The 13,749-nt window shown below is 33.3% G+C and overlaps 1 protein-coding gene, 1 long non-coding RNA gene and 1 pseudogene across 3 annotated transcripts in view; 2 read left to right on the top strand and 1 right to left on the bottom strand.

Moving 5' to 3' along the window:
• The window catches only part of LOC126723628 (putative disease resistance RPP13-like protein 1), a 78,389-nt gene that overhangs the window by 33,412 nt on the left and 31,228 nt on the right, over positions 1-13,749 (top strand). The gene's annotated exons all lie outside the window — the stretch shown is intronic.
• The window catches only part of LOC126723634 (uncharacterized), a 71,490-nt gene that overhangs the window by 30,482 nt on the left and 27,259 nt on the right, over positions 1-13,749 (bottom strand). The gene's annotated exons all lie outside the window — the stretch shown is intronic.
• LOC126723629 (putative disease resistance RPP13-like protein 1) lies at positions 958-13,126 on the top strand (annotated as a pseudogene).

The raw sequence follows: 13,749 nt of genomic DNA, 5'->3' as shown, positions 1-13,749 counted from the left end.
AATCATATTAATTACCTTGTGAGCTTGTAAAGGTAATGTTAGTATCTCTAGCATTTTTTAATATAAACATATTTTTCTTGGATGTGCTATGAATGGTTCGTATTCTCTATAGGCAAAGAATTCTAACTAAATAATCTCCTACACACACTGAAATTGAAAATTCACACTCTCTATCCCTCTCTCAACAACACAAAATTGAAAAAAAAAAAAGGACCAAAACAAAAAATTCAATCTCAAACCTCAATATTTTTTTTGTACTAATTGATGGGAAATTTTGCCAGTCTCTCTATTTAAAGCAAGAAATTCGTTTTTTTTTTTTCAAATATTCTTTGGAGTTGTCTTTGGATCCGTCCCCTTCAGGCTTGGCACTTTATCTAAAATGTGACAGATCCACATATTCAGCTAAGGTGTAATTTTTTTTTTTCATTTACATAGCCGTAGCATAGTTTTTATTAAGGGGAAAAAAGGGTAATTTACACGTCCATATTTATCTATTATGTTAAAGTGCGTTTGCGCCTAAAGGAATGAGTTAATAAAAAAAAATAAAACAATTTGTAAAGTGCCATGACAAGCATGAATTTATATATCTGTTCCGATTTGTGCATGGTAATCCTTTGTTTCATTGAAAATATAGGAATAGATTGTTTCATTGAAAGTGCATGCTCTTTCAATTATACCATTTCTGCCACATTATTTCTTAGAGACCCTCGATATATATATATATATATATATATTTTTCCCTAGAGACCCTCGTTAATTAATTAATTTGGGAAAAAATCTATCATCAATAATGTAAGCATGTAGAAAGATGCTGAAAATAATTTTAATAGAAATTGCCAAGGACATTCTTCCAACGTATAGGATTACTTCTGATTGTATTATTCACTCTTTTTTGCCAATCGAACGTGTTAGGTGAAGTCAAGCAGCCGGATAGATTGTCCCTTGTGCAATCCTGAACACAGAAAAAGAACCTCTGTTTAGACTTTTACACCACAAACTGTTTTCTGCCTTATCGCACTTCTCTCTACTCTTTTTTTCTAGCTTGTTCAACGAAGAGCAGAGACTATGGCTGGGGCCTTGGTGGGTGGAGCATTTCTCTCAGCATTTCTTCAGGTGGCGTTTGACAGAGTGGCTTCTCGCGAGGTCCTAGATTATCTCAACGGAAGGAAACTGATTGATCGTTTGGTGAAAAAGCTGAAGATAGAGCTGGTGTCTGCTGGTGCTGTGCTCAATGATGCGGAGAATAAGCAAATTACTGACCCTGCTGTGAAGAAGTGGCTGGATGAGCTCAAAGATGCTGTTTATGTTGCGGATGACATCCTGGATGAGATTTCCTACGAAGCTTTGCGATGCAAGTTAGAAGCTGAACCCACTAGTAAGGTAATGGGCTTTATCTCTACTTTTGTTAATTCATTTGACAAAAGGATACAATCCGAACTAGAAAACATTCTAGAACAACTAGAATCTATTACAAGACAAAAGGATGTTCTCCGTCTAGAAAAGGTTGCTGCTGCTGAACTACCATCACGACCATTGACGACTTCTTGCCCTGAAGAATATGGTGTGTTTGGTAGAGACAAGGATTTGGAGGCGATATTTGGGAAGTTCCAATCAGATGATGTGAGTGTTAATGGTATATGTGTTGTTCCCATAGTAGGTATGGGTGGGCTTGGTAAAACAACTCTTGCTCGACTTATATATAATGACAAAAGAGTTAAGGAGAGTTTTGATCTCAAAGCTTGGGTTTGCGTTTCAGAAAAATATGATTATTTTAGGATAGCAAAAACTATTTTTGAAGAGGTCACTTCATCTGCTTGTGACATTCAAACCATGAATTTGCTTCAAAATAAGATTAGAGAGAAATTCATGGAGAAGAAAGTTTTCCTAGTTTTAGACGATATTTGGAATGAGAACTATGATGATTGGGTTGAGTTACTTAAAGTTTTTATATGTGGGGCACAAGAGATTAAGATTATTGTTACGACACGTAGTGAAAAAGTAGCATTAAAAGTAGGCACAATTTCAGCTTATATTTTAAATGAATTGTCAATCCAAGAATGTTGGTCCTTATTTGAAAAACATGCATTTAAAAATGGAAGCTCTAGTGAATTTCCCATTCTTGAGGAAATTGGTAGACAGATTGTCCAAAAGTGTAAAGGCTTGCCTTTAGCTGCAAAAGCACTTGGGGGTTTGCTGCGATTTGAAGAAGATCCAAGAAAGTGGACAGAGGTTTTGAAGAGTCGTATATGGGATTTACCTATATAAAACAATGGTATTCTTCCAGCTCTAAGATTGAGCTACGTACTACTACCTCCCACCACATTTGAAGCGTTGTTTTGCATATTGCTCAATCCTTCCGAAGGATTATGAATTTAAAAAGGAGGAATTGGTCCTATTGTGGATGGCTGAAGATTTACTACAACAATCTGAAGGAAATGGAAGGATGGAAAAAATAGGTGAACAATACTTTTATGATCTAGCATCTAGATCGTTTTTTCAACAATCAAGTAACAAAAATCCAAGTTTTGTAATGCATGACCTAGTCAATGACTTGGCAATGTTTATAGCTGGAGAATTTTATTTCAAGCTGGAGATTGGCGAGTCTTGTGTAATCACAAGAAAGACTCGCCATTTGTCATATGTTAGAACTAAATATGATTCCTCTAAGAAATTTAAGGTGTCTTACAAGGCCAAGGATTTGCGAACCTTCCTTGGATTAGATTTGTCATCGCATCGATGGTTTCATAATAGGATATCAATGATGATGATAGATGATTTGTTGTTGACATCTAAGTGCTTAAGAGTTCTTTCATTTTCTAGCTATAGAAACATGAGAGAGTTACCTAATTCTATTGGCAATTTGAAACATCTACGCTATTTAAATCTCAGTTACACTCCAATCCAATGGTTACCAGATTCTCTATGTAATTTGTACAAATTGCAAACCTTGTTATTGTTGAAATGTGAGTCCCTTATCGAGCTGCCTAGTAAGATGTGGAGATTAGTCAACTTGCGCCACTTGGATTTAGTTGGTACAAAATTGAAAGAGATGCCATTGCACGTGGGCAAATTGAGAAATCTTGTGAAATTAACTACTTTTGTTGTGGGCAACTATTCTGGGTCCAGTATTAAGGAGTTAGGGGGAGCTCCATCATCTTTTTGGAGCATTGTCTATTTTAAACTTGCAAAACGTTCATCATACCAGAGATGCTATGGAGGTTAATTTGAAGGATAAGAAGCATTTATCTGATTTGGTGTTTCAATGTGGCTTTGACAATGAAGGTTCAGAAAAGGTAAGACATGTTCTTGAGCAATTGTGTCCTCATACAAAATTGGAGTCTCTCGCCATTGAAGATTATGGGGGCACAAAATTTCCAAATTGGTTAGAAGATTGTTCTTTCTCCAATATGGTGTCTATACGCCTTGCCGATTGTAAGTATTGCTCATCCTTGCCTCCACTTGGGCATCTACCTGTCCTCAAGAGACTCTATGTTCAAGGATTTCATTTCGTATCATATGTGGATCGTGAGTTCTATGGAGATGGTTCTTCTACAATTAATCCTTTCAGATCTCTTGAAGTATTAAGCTTTAAAGACATGCCAGAGTGGCAAGAATGGTTTTTATTTGAAGGTGAACATGAAGATGGGGGTGGAGTTTTCTTTACTCTCAAAGAGCTTTGCATAATTGAATGTCCCAAGCTAAGCTGTAGTCTACCCAGTCAGCTTCCCTCTTTAATCAGATTGCAATTAAGTGATAGTGATAAGGTTGTGTTGAAGGAATTACCACCCAAGTTGGATTACCTCTTTATTAGAGGAGGTCGCATCTTCTTGCAGTCGTTTGCGGAGCTTATGACGTGTCTCACTGTCCCAGGAAGTGGTGTACCCACTACATTAAAATCACTTGAAATCGAAGGAACATTTCAGATCACAACGGGCCATTACTATCCTTCTCTTGAAAGTTTGGAAATAAGGGATGACTCTGACTCACTCTGGTCTTTTCCCTTAGAGTCGTACCCAAAACTCAAATCTCTTCTAGTGGGAGAAAGTAAAACTCTTGAATCTCTTTTCGCATCAGAGGAATCTTACCGTGATGTTAGTTCTCTCACTTATTTGATGATTTGGTCTTCCCCTAATTTTGTATCATTTTTTAGTGGAGGTATCTGCGCCCCTAATTTGACAACGATTACGATCAAGAATATGCGCACTCTGCTCCCATCCCTTGACTTTTTGGCAGTCGGTGAGTGTCCAGAACTGGAATCGTTTCCTAAGGGAGGTTTGCCCTTAAATTTAGCAACACTTAGTGTTTGGGACTGCGACAAACTATTTTCCCGTCGCATGGGATGGGGATTGCAAGATCTTCACTCTCTTAAAGATATCAATATCTCCAGTAAGTGCAAAGAAGTGGAGTCCTTTCCGCAGGAACTGTGGCTGCCTCCCACTCTTACCGATATCAATATTGGATTTTTACAGTTTCACCAAAAAAAAAAAAAAATTGGAAATTTTCCAAATCTGAAATCACTCAAGGGTTTTCAACATCTCACCTCCCTTAAAACCTTGATTATTTTTGACTGCAATAACCTCCAGTACTTACCAGAAGAGGGCTTTCCCACCTCCCTTTCTTCTCTAATTCTCGAAGGCTGCCCTCTTCTAAAACAACGGTGTGACAGAGAGAAAGGGGAAGAATGGCCCAAAATTGCTCAGATCCCCAACATAGTGATTGACGAAGAATTGATCACGTGAGCTATGAGTCAACAAGCGCTTCTGCCCAGATCAGGTAATTTCATATTTCTAAATGCACCATCAAGTTGGGAGTATTTGTTTGTTATCACCTACATTTCCTTTTCGAAAAATTGGGGTTTTTTCTTACGGCACGTTTGATTTACGTAGCGTGAACATTTTTTGATAACCTCTTACAATAAATTTCTTAAATTCTTTGAGAAGCTTGACACTGATTATTCAACCAATAAAAATAGAGAAAAGATTTTTCAAATTATTTGATTGGAGGTTTACAGGATTATATAACTAATAGTGATCAACGATTAAATTATTTACTTGCATATTTTTCATCATAGTGTATAATTGTAAAAACAATTAAAATTGACTGTATAGTGATTTATTTAGAATAGGTCCTTTATGTATATAAAGATGTCACATTCCTTAATCATAAGCTACATATCTCCTGAACATCCACAACAAGAGTAAAGCTTTCTAGTCAATATATACATATCTATATCTATATATAATATCTAATAGCCGAAATATTTGACTTTTTGTTGATCTTTCCTCGTTGCGCCATGTGGCTATATAAATCAATGCCATATTTACATTTAAAAATACCGAAACATTATATCTTTTCGTTTGAAGGAATAAGATAAACGTTTCAGTGATAGTTTCACTTTTCAGAACCGTTGTGTTCAGTCACCTGTAATAAATATCAATCGAACATTTGCTTCTGGCAGTCTACAAATTTTGCCAAAGTTGAGTTGCATCCTTTCGTGTTTACATGGGCAGTTACAAAAAGTGCCTTTTCTTCACATTCTTTTACCTCTTTCTGTAACCTTTTTTTGATAAAAGGGAATCCTCTTTCCGTAACTTACTTTCTGCAAAACTCCAAAAAAAATGGTAGAAACAAGTTTTGGCTTATTTGGAATAAGAATTATTCAAGAAACAAATATTACGATTACTACAAGAGAAGTCACCGAAGAAATTCAAAGGTCAGTTACCCCGAATGTTTCCCTTCTCTCATGTTTTATTTTTTAATCAAATGTCTCCTTCATTTGCTATTGCTTGATTAATGCATATGATTAACACATAAACAAAACTAATCCTAAAGTATCTGAACTTTTTTACCAAAACAAGCACTACGTTTGAATTGAAGTTGATAATTAATAATTTTTAGTTTACTAACAGATTAAAAAGTTATTTAAATTTTTTCCTGGACTCTTTCACATCCCGCAAATTGCTAATGCCACCCCAATTTCCTTTTCAAACCACAAAAGGCACCAAAGTGGAGAAGAAGTGAAGAACACATTCAAAATAACCACTCCAAATTTATCTCAATAATTTCAAAAAAAAAAAAAAAAAAATTCATCACTCACCATTACTTTGTAAGTCCAGCAATCTGAAAGTGGTTGATGGAGTGGATTTGGCCGAACTTTTAAGCCCCAATCTCTCTCTCTTTCTTCTAAGCCCAGAACTACTCATCTTTTAAAAATCTTTGTAAGATATTATCATATCACTACTTATTACTTGCTTTCTCCCAACGGCCCCATGTGAGTCTATTTGTCAAAGTCTATTCCCTACTTAACTCACCTTTAGGCAACACGTTAGCCTATTTAACTACACATGCTTTTGTCATTTTATTAGTTATTTTTTCACAACGACATTTCACATTTCATTAGTTGGTCATTGATTCTTCAGCAGTTGGTTATGAAGTTGAACATTTAATATAATTTAGTATATAGAGTAGTATTATGACTTACAAATTTTACTGCATTGCTTATGTATTATTTGTCACCAAACAAATAAATTAATCTTCAATTAAACAAGTAAATATATTCATTGTCACATTTTTTTTTTTAAATAATTATATTCATTGTCACATTAGATGGTAAAAGTTACTTAAAATTTTTTCTAGCATTACAATCATATAGTAAATAGCTTTTTTAACAAAATCATTAGAAAGTGAATACCAAGTCATGAATCCATAATGTAGAAACTACAACTAGAAATTTGTAAAAATATACTGTACATGACAAATAGATCATTATTAATTGAAAATTTTTATAAGTATTAGATGTTTATTGCATTTTATTTTTGTTTTGATACATAGAGAAACTGCAATTTAGTGGGAAAATTATAGTACAATAAATGTACAAAAATGTTTTGACACAAAGAAGATACAAAAATGTATTGGCGATTTTACAAATTCTACATTTAGAGGGAATCTTTCAAATGTTTTATTAAATGGAAAGATGATTTTGTTAGTTTATCATTTGTTAACTCCTATATTTACAAGCATTTATGCATGCATGCTAACCATTTAAGCTCAAATATAATATTATTTTCTTCACAATACTTTTAATAGCTTTTTCCACGAGTTAGCGACTAACCGAAACCTCTGAAACTCTTACAATTTTCCACATCAGTATTAAATAATTAAATATTTTAATTAATTAATATTATAATTTCAAAATACAGTAATTATTCCGCATTATTTAAATATCATTCTTCCCCCCCCCCCCCCCCCCCCCCCCCACCAAATACACTCGATACTTCTTAAAAAAACAAAAAATCTCTCTCTCATTTGTCACGCTAAACTCTCCTTCCCCCTAACTTAAAACTAACCCTTTCCTTTCCCCAAAATCAAAACCCAAAAGTCAGTTCCTCCCACCGCCATCGCCACCACGGATCACCACCACCGCAATGATTTCTCTTTGCATCTCCATCATCTGTTTTCTAATATTTGCGTTCATAGTTTTGTTTTGGTTTTTTTTTTTTTTTTTTTTTTTTCCTGGGGTTTTGATTTGGAAAACCGGTTTTACTGTTGATTCACCACCAATCTCCTCTTTCACATGTAACTTCTTTTCTCTTTTTTCTCTCTTTGGAGCACTGGGCATTCAGGTTTTTCTCTCTCACTCTATGGGTTTTCAGTTTTGGTAGATATTTTGATTCCAATTGGTTCTTAATTTTTCCACTCCTACATAGAATTTTGACTTTTAGGTTTTTGAATGTTTTTGTAGATATTTAGATTCCAATTGGTTCTTAATTTTTCCATTCCTACTTAGAATTTTGATTTTAGGTTTTTGAATTTCTTGATTTTAGCTAATCAAAGAATGTTTTTTGATAACATAGCTAATAAGAATGCTTTTAAATTTTCTCAATCTTTGCAAGTACCTCAGTGCTGGTGATTTTAAGGGAAAACTTCATATCTATTACCTACAAACTTCTGATTATTCATGCTTTCAGGTAATGCATTCACCTACATGCAGTTTTGAAATATTCCTTTCAGGTTATGCTTTCTGACAAGTGTTTAGGTCCTATGCATCTTAGAATATTAAAATTTTGGAAATTTTGGCAGGGTGCTCATGACTCAAGTAAAAAGGAGGCTAATTCTGAAGAAGCCGCAGATAGCCAGTCCTTCCTTGCATCAGGGGGCCGCGATTGAATGATCCATCTTTATGATGTTAGTAGGTTTGCTACTTTCCTCTGTTTTTTATTTTTATTTTGTTAATCTCTGCCCACTCACTGGGGTTTCTATACTACTGTTTATCTCTGTGAGTTGTGGACTTCTTTCATTGTAATTTTGGATGGTTCTTGCTTCATTTTGAACAAAATTTCCTGAATTTGCTGCAATCCTTGATGGGTATTGCTTAATGAAAAGTTACCTGTCTCATATATGTGACTTCAACTTCTTTTTTTTTTTTTTAATCTAAGTTTTATATCAAGGTTAGCAATCTGACATTGACCCAAAAAACAAATGAAATAAATATGACTCTAGGCTTACTTCGTCTTGAAGAATTTTTTTTTTTTTTTTTTTTTTTATGTTTTTTTTTTTCATATAGCGGGTAATTTGTTTGTGTATTTTAAAGACATTTTAATGGGTAATATAATATTTTTGCCTTGGTTTGTGTCAAATTGTAATTTATAGGTCTTAATTTTATGTTTTCAGTTAGGCTTTTAGGACATGAACTTTCTACTAAGAAGACATATGCTAGGTACATGGAACTTTTCTTCCTTCTAATTTCAATTGGGTATTTGTTCTTGTGCTCCTTATTTGAATTATGGCAGGGCAATCGATGTTTGTCTGGATTTTTGCTGCCTAGAATGTTACTTTTATGTGGATGAAATATCTTAAAGTGCATATTGGGTTTTCTTTATTGGATATTTTGTTGCTCTTATTACTGCAAGGCTGAATAGAGTCTTCCTTGATTGCATATACAAACATAGATGATTTTGAAAGAATTGGAAACGGCATTTATTTTTTGGCTTTGGAATATATTTTTGACTGCAGGGAAAATGTCATATCTCAATTGGGAGAGGTTGAGGAAGAATGGGGTCAAAGCTGAACTCCGACATGGAGATATTATCTCATTTGGTAAGAATATCATTCCATATTTTTATATATGATAAATGTTATTGATGTGGTAGATATTTACTATCTAAATTTTTTTTTTTAAAAAAGCTTTGGGAGAGGTAGGTTAGTGCTAATTTCAAGACTCAAACTTGGAACACATTGCTTGAGGCAGACATAACTTGCCGTCACAATGTCTTTTATTTTAATTTTCTCTATAATCTGTAGGATTGGTCTTTGATTCTATAGGTTCCTTGAACAAATTGAATTTGAGGAATTGTTACCCTTAAAACTTATATTCTAATGCTTTCAAGTAATCATGTTTGACAACCTACATGGTTATTAACCTTTTTGTCTCCTTCAACTTATAACTTGCATTTGCGTTTGCATTTGTTTACAAAGAAGTTCTTGTGTCTACACCGATGCCAAATGGTGCAATTTTAATAAGAAAAGAAGGTATATTCTTGATTATATGTTATTCAGTTTAATGGTATTTTGTTGTATATTTGCTTCTCATAGTGCTTATTAAAAGTGGCTGTATTGGATATTGCATGATAGTGGTAATGTTTTTTAGAGACTTTTAATTATTGATTTTGTCCTTTTCAATGTTGGGCTTTTCTGGGTTTTGCATGTAATGCTATTCTTAAAATTTTAGTTGATAATTTGTTTGAGTGATGAGGGGAAAAATTCAAACGTCTTGATTTGAATTATATGGAGTAGCAAGTATGGTTAAGCTATATATAGGTAAATCATTCCAAATTTTTGCTACATTCCCTGTTATAATGTTTTGAAGAAAAAATGTTAAGGATAGTCTTTTCTTAAAAAAAAATATTATGTAGAGGGTTGTAATTTAGTGCTTGAGTTTTTTAATCACATTTATGATGAGTATTTTTGCTATATGTTATGTATATCAAGCAAGTTCAGGGGTGATGTGGTCAAATTTACATCTTGAGAACTTTGAAATTTTTGTGAACATGTAATTTTTTTGTTCTGCTTCCTATCCATGGCTATGGCATGTTCTTTTTGATTTTAGGGTAAGGGTTCTACAGATTTCATAGAGTAATGTAGGATGGAGGTTGTCTAATCTTAACTTTTGAGTAAAATTTGATGGCCAAAATTGCACCATATTTGTCACAAATAAAAAGATATATGTTGCAACTAACAATGGCAAAATTGTTGATTGATGTGCAATCATTAAAATGTTAAATTTTGGTTCAAAGGTTGATATCAACCTAATTTTTAGCATCTGTCACAATTTTAAGTGAATACATGTAAATTTGTTTAAAATGTTAATTTTAACGCCTTATAGGGCTTTGAAGAGTATTTAAATTTGATTCTGGATGATGCTAGAAAAGTCAATATCAAGAGGAAGAGAAAAAACTTTACATGGGTTCATTTTCTCATTTTCCTTTACTTTTAATCTCCCAAATGTGCATACTCTAAATGTGGTACATCTATTTTGTTATGGGTCAATTACATAAAAAAAAAAAAAAATGTAAATGATAGATTCTTCTTAAGAGATGCAACACAACAACCACCTCTCTCTCTCTCTCTCTCAATAGTGGAAAGTGATGATTTCAGCAATTGTGCAAATTGGCATTATGTTTCCTTTTCAATCCCATTGAGGTCTAGCATCTTTGTTTAATAGCAATGATACATCTTGGATATCAAGAATGATTAATGTAATTATGAAAGATATTTGATTGAATGAGTATGGAATTAACTATATTTGAGTAATTAATTGTATTGGAGTGTACTTATATCAGTTATATATTTTCTAAATATGATCTCAAGCTCTTGGTTATCATGATATCTCATTGTATGTGATAGATTTTATTACTTTGTAAGTGATAGATTTTATTGGTTTGGTATATAATTTATACCATGATCTTGATTTTTTTTTTTTTTTTTTTTTTCATATTGGGGAAGTTATCAATAGCTTTCCCGTGCATCGCACGGGTTAACGACTAGTATTAAATATACTTGAAGACTTCAATGTTTGAGTTCTTTTAAAAAAATATATATATATATATATATATATAAATTGCAAAAAAAAAAAAAAAAAAAAAAAAAAAACTGGGGGTCTTAGGAAATTTAGGCAAAAAAAAAAAGAAAAGAATGGAAGCTTCAAATAATGGTATTGCTACATGATTTTTATAAAATATTTGATTTTCGATGTGGGGATGTCAATGTATATACTTAGTTCTTTGCCTATTCTTTTGCAGTGTTACTAACAAATCCTCCCTGCTCCAAGCATCACTTTTGTGCTATTTGGCTGCCAGTCCTTTTGCGTCGTACAAACTACTAAATTCTTAATCACTTTTCAAGTCTCCTGTAGAAAGCTCACCCATCTCTCTTCATCCACATCCAAACATTTCCTTACACTTATTCTTTCTAGAGCTGCATTTGCATCATTTTCCGTCCACTACATTTCACCTTTGGACATTTGAAGTGTGAGACACAGACTTTGAAGGAATAATTATCCTAGATGGTAAGTTTTTCCAGCATATATATTGTCTTTGGTGATTAATAAATTTGTTTTACAGGTACAAAGTACTTTTTGTGATATTGGCAATTGACTTGGGCACAATTTTGCAGGTTATTAATCTCAGGTAGACACTAGGATAGTTTGAAGCTAGTGCTGCTTTAATACCTTCAAACAGTTGCTGAATTTCTAATGCATGAGAATCTTTTGATTGAATGATGCTGGTCAGTACTCCTTATTGCTTTCTCTTATTTCTTTAATTTTTGGAGAGGAAAGGATGCGATTTACAAGGGAAGAAAAAAAATGGATTAAGAAATAACATGCTTGAAAATCAGTGTAAAGTTTTTTATTTTTTCTTTTATGTGGAAATGATCAATGCTTGTGTGACTAAAATAAACTCTTTGTAACATAAATTTTTTTTCTAATGCTGAAAATTTTCAAATCTTATTTGAATAATGCTTTTAATGTTCTATCAGCCCAAAATCTTAACTCATTTATTACAGCATTGCTATACAATTCATTTGGTGGCTACTAGGATATCCCTGATTTTAAATTTTTTGCTTTTGTCTTCCCCACTAATTGAAATGATGTAATTGATGTTTGATTTCTGTACACTTAAATTAATAATTGCATGCAATTGTTGATATCCTCGTCTCTTTAAATTTTATTAGAAAACAATAAAATCCTGGTGGTTGTTTAATTTATTGATTTATTTTTGCAGAAGAAACCTTAACTGAGCAACCCAGAAAGAGGCATTAATATTTTTTGGCCACTTGAGAAGGGCTTTAGTTTCTCATACATGAGTCATAGAAAATAAATTATCAAAGTATATGGCCAAACTCAATTCAGGCCTCCTGATTTATATGAAAAAGAAGAAATGATGCCGAAATAAGGGAAAAATCTTGCAAGACTCGCATCCCCTACATAAGAATCAATTATAGAGTTTTGGTGGGTGCTAAAACTCTTGAAGAGACCCAATCCCCTATTTTGCTACACACAAGCTAGTAACACGATTCAGTTTTATTGTCAGGTACTTCTTTACAACCAGCTTACTATCAATTAGTTAATTGCTTCTATTCTAAATGATTTTTAAAACTGATAAAACAGAAATTAGATGTTTCATGCTACATCCAGAAATTGTACAGGGAAGGGATTCTTGTGCAGAGTCACTTTTGTCAACGAGTGCAACACAAGCCCAGCATCTATTTGCTGTGATAACAGAGCCTATTGGTCACTAAAAATAATCTTCTTATCTTGAGGATTTATGTTTACTTGAATCCTTTGCCCACATTCCGACTGGAGGGACCTGCAGCATTATTCAGCTCCTTCATTTTGAGTCCAAACTCCTGGTGGTACAAGAAGAAAGTGGAAGATTGAGGGAATGAAATCTCTGGTAGTTCAATTTTTATTAATATTTTTCCTTAAGCTTATGCATTTGACGAAGAACAGATTGATTCTTTTAACAATTTACACTATAAGTTCAAAATGTGATTGTAACATCTGTCTTGAGAAATATGGCAGGCTATTTGATCATATTTGACAAGCGGCAGGTGGAACCTAGTGCAGACTTGTGGCTTCCATTATCACATTTTTTAGATTAAAAATCACTTCTCTGTCTTAGTGAGAGAAGTTCTTTTGATTGAGCAATGTAGGTCAGCTTCACACTGTGCTTCCATTCTTACCATTTACTGTTGCTCTTCTCAAAAGAGGAAAGAAGAAATTACTTATAATACGAATAAGAAATGGAATAGAAACTGTAAAAAATGGTATTGAAATTATTAGAAGTAATCAGCTTTGAATGCTCATCCATATAATCATCTAAATGCCACAGAGTACTTTTCTAGCATATATATGTCATTGATGATTAATACATTGGTTTAACAAGTACAGAGTACTTTTTGTGATATTGGCTATTGACTTGGGCACAATACGGTAGGTTTTTAATCTCAGGTGGACACTGGGGTAGTGTGAAGCTACTGTTGCTTTAATACCTTCAACAGTTGCTGAACTTTTTTAGCATGAGAATCTTTTGATTGAATGATGCTAGTGAGCATTCCCTATTTCTTCCTCTTATTTCTTTCAATTTTTGGAGAGGAAAAAACTTGATTTACAACGGAGGAAAATAAAAAGGATTAAGAAATGACATGTTCGAGAATCAGTGTCAAGTTTTTTTTCTTTGATGTGGAAATGCT

The sequence above is a fragment of the Quercus robur genome, chromosome 4, assembly GCF_932294415.1.
Source record: "Quercus robur chromosome 4, dhQueRobu3.1, whole genome shotgun sequence".
NCBI lineage: Eukaryota > Viridiplantae > Streptophyta > Magnoliopsida > Fagales > Fagaceae > Quercus > Quercus robur.
Note: the sequence above shows the minus strand (reverse complement) of the source record. Positions and strands in the feature narration are given on the sequence as shown.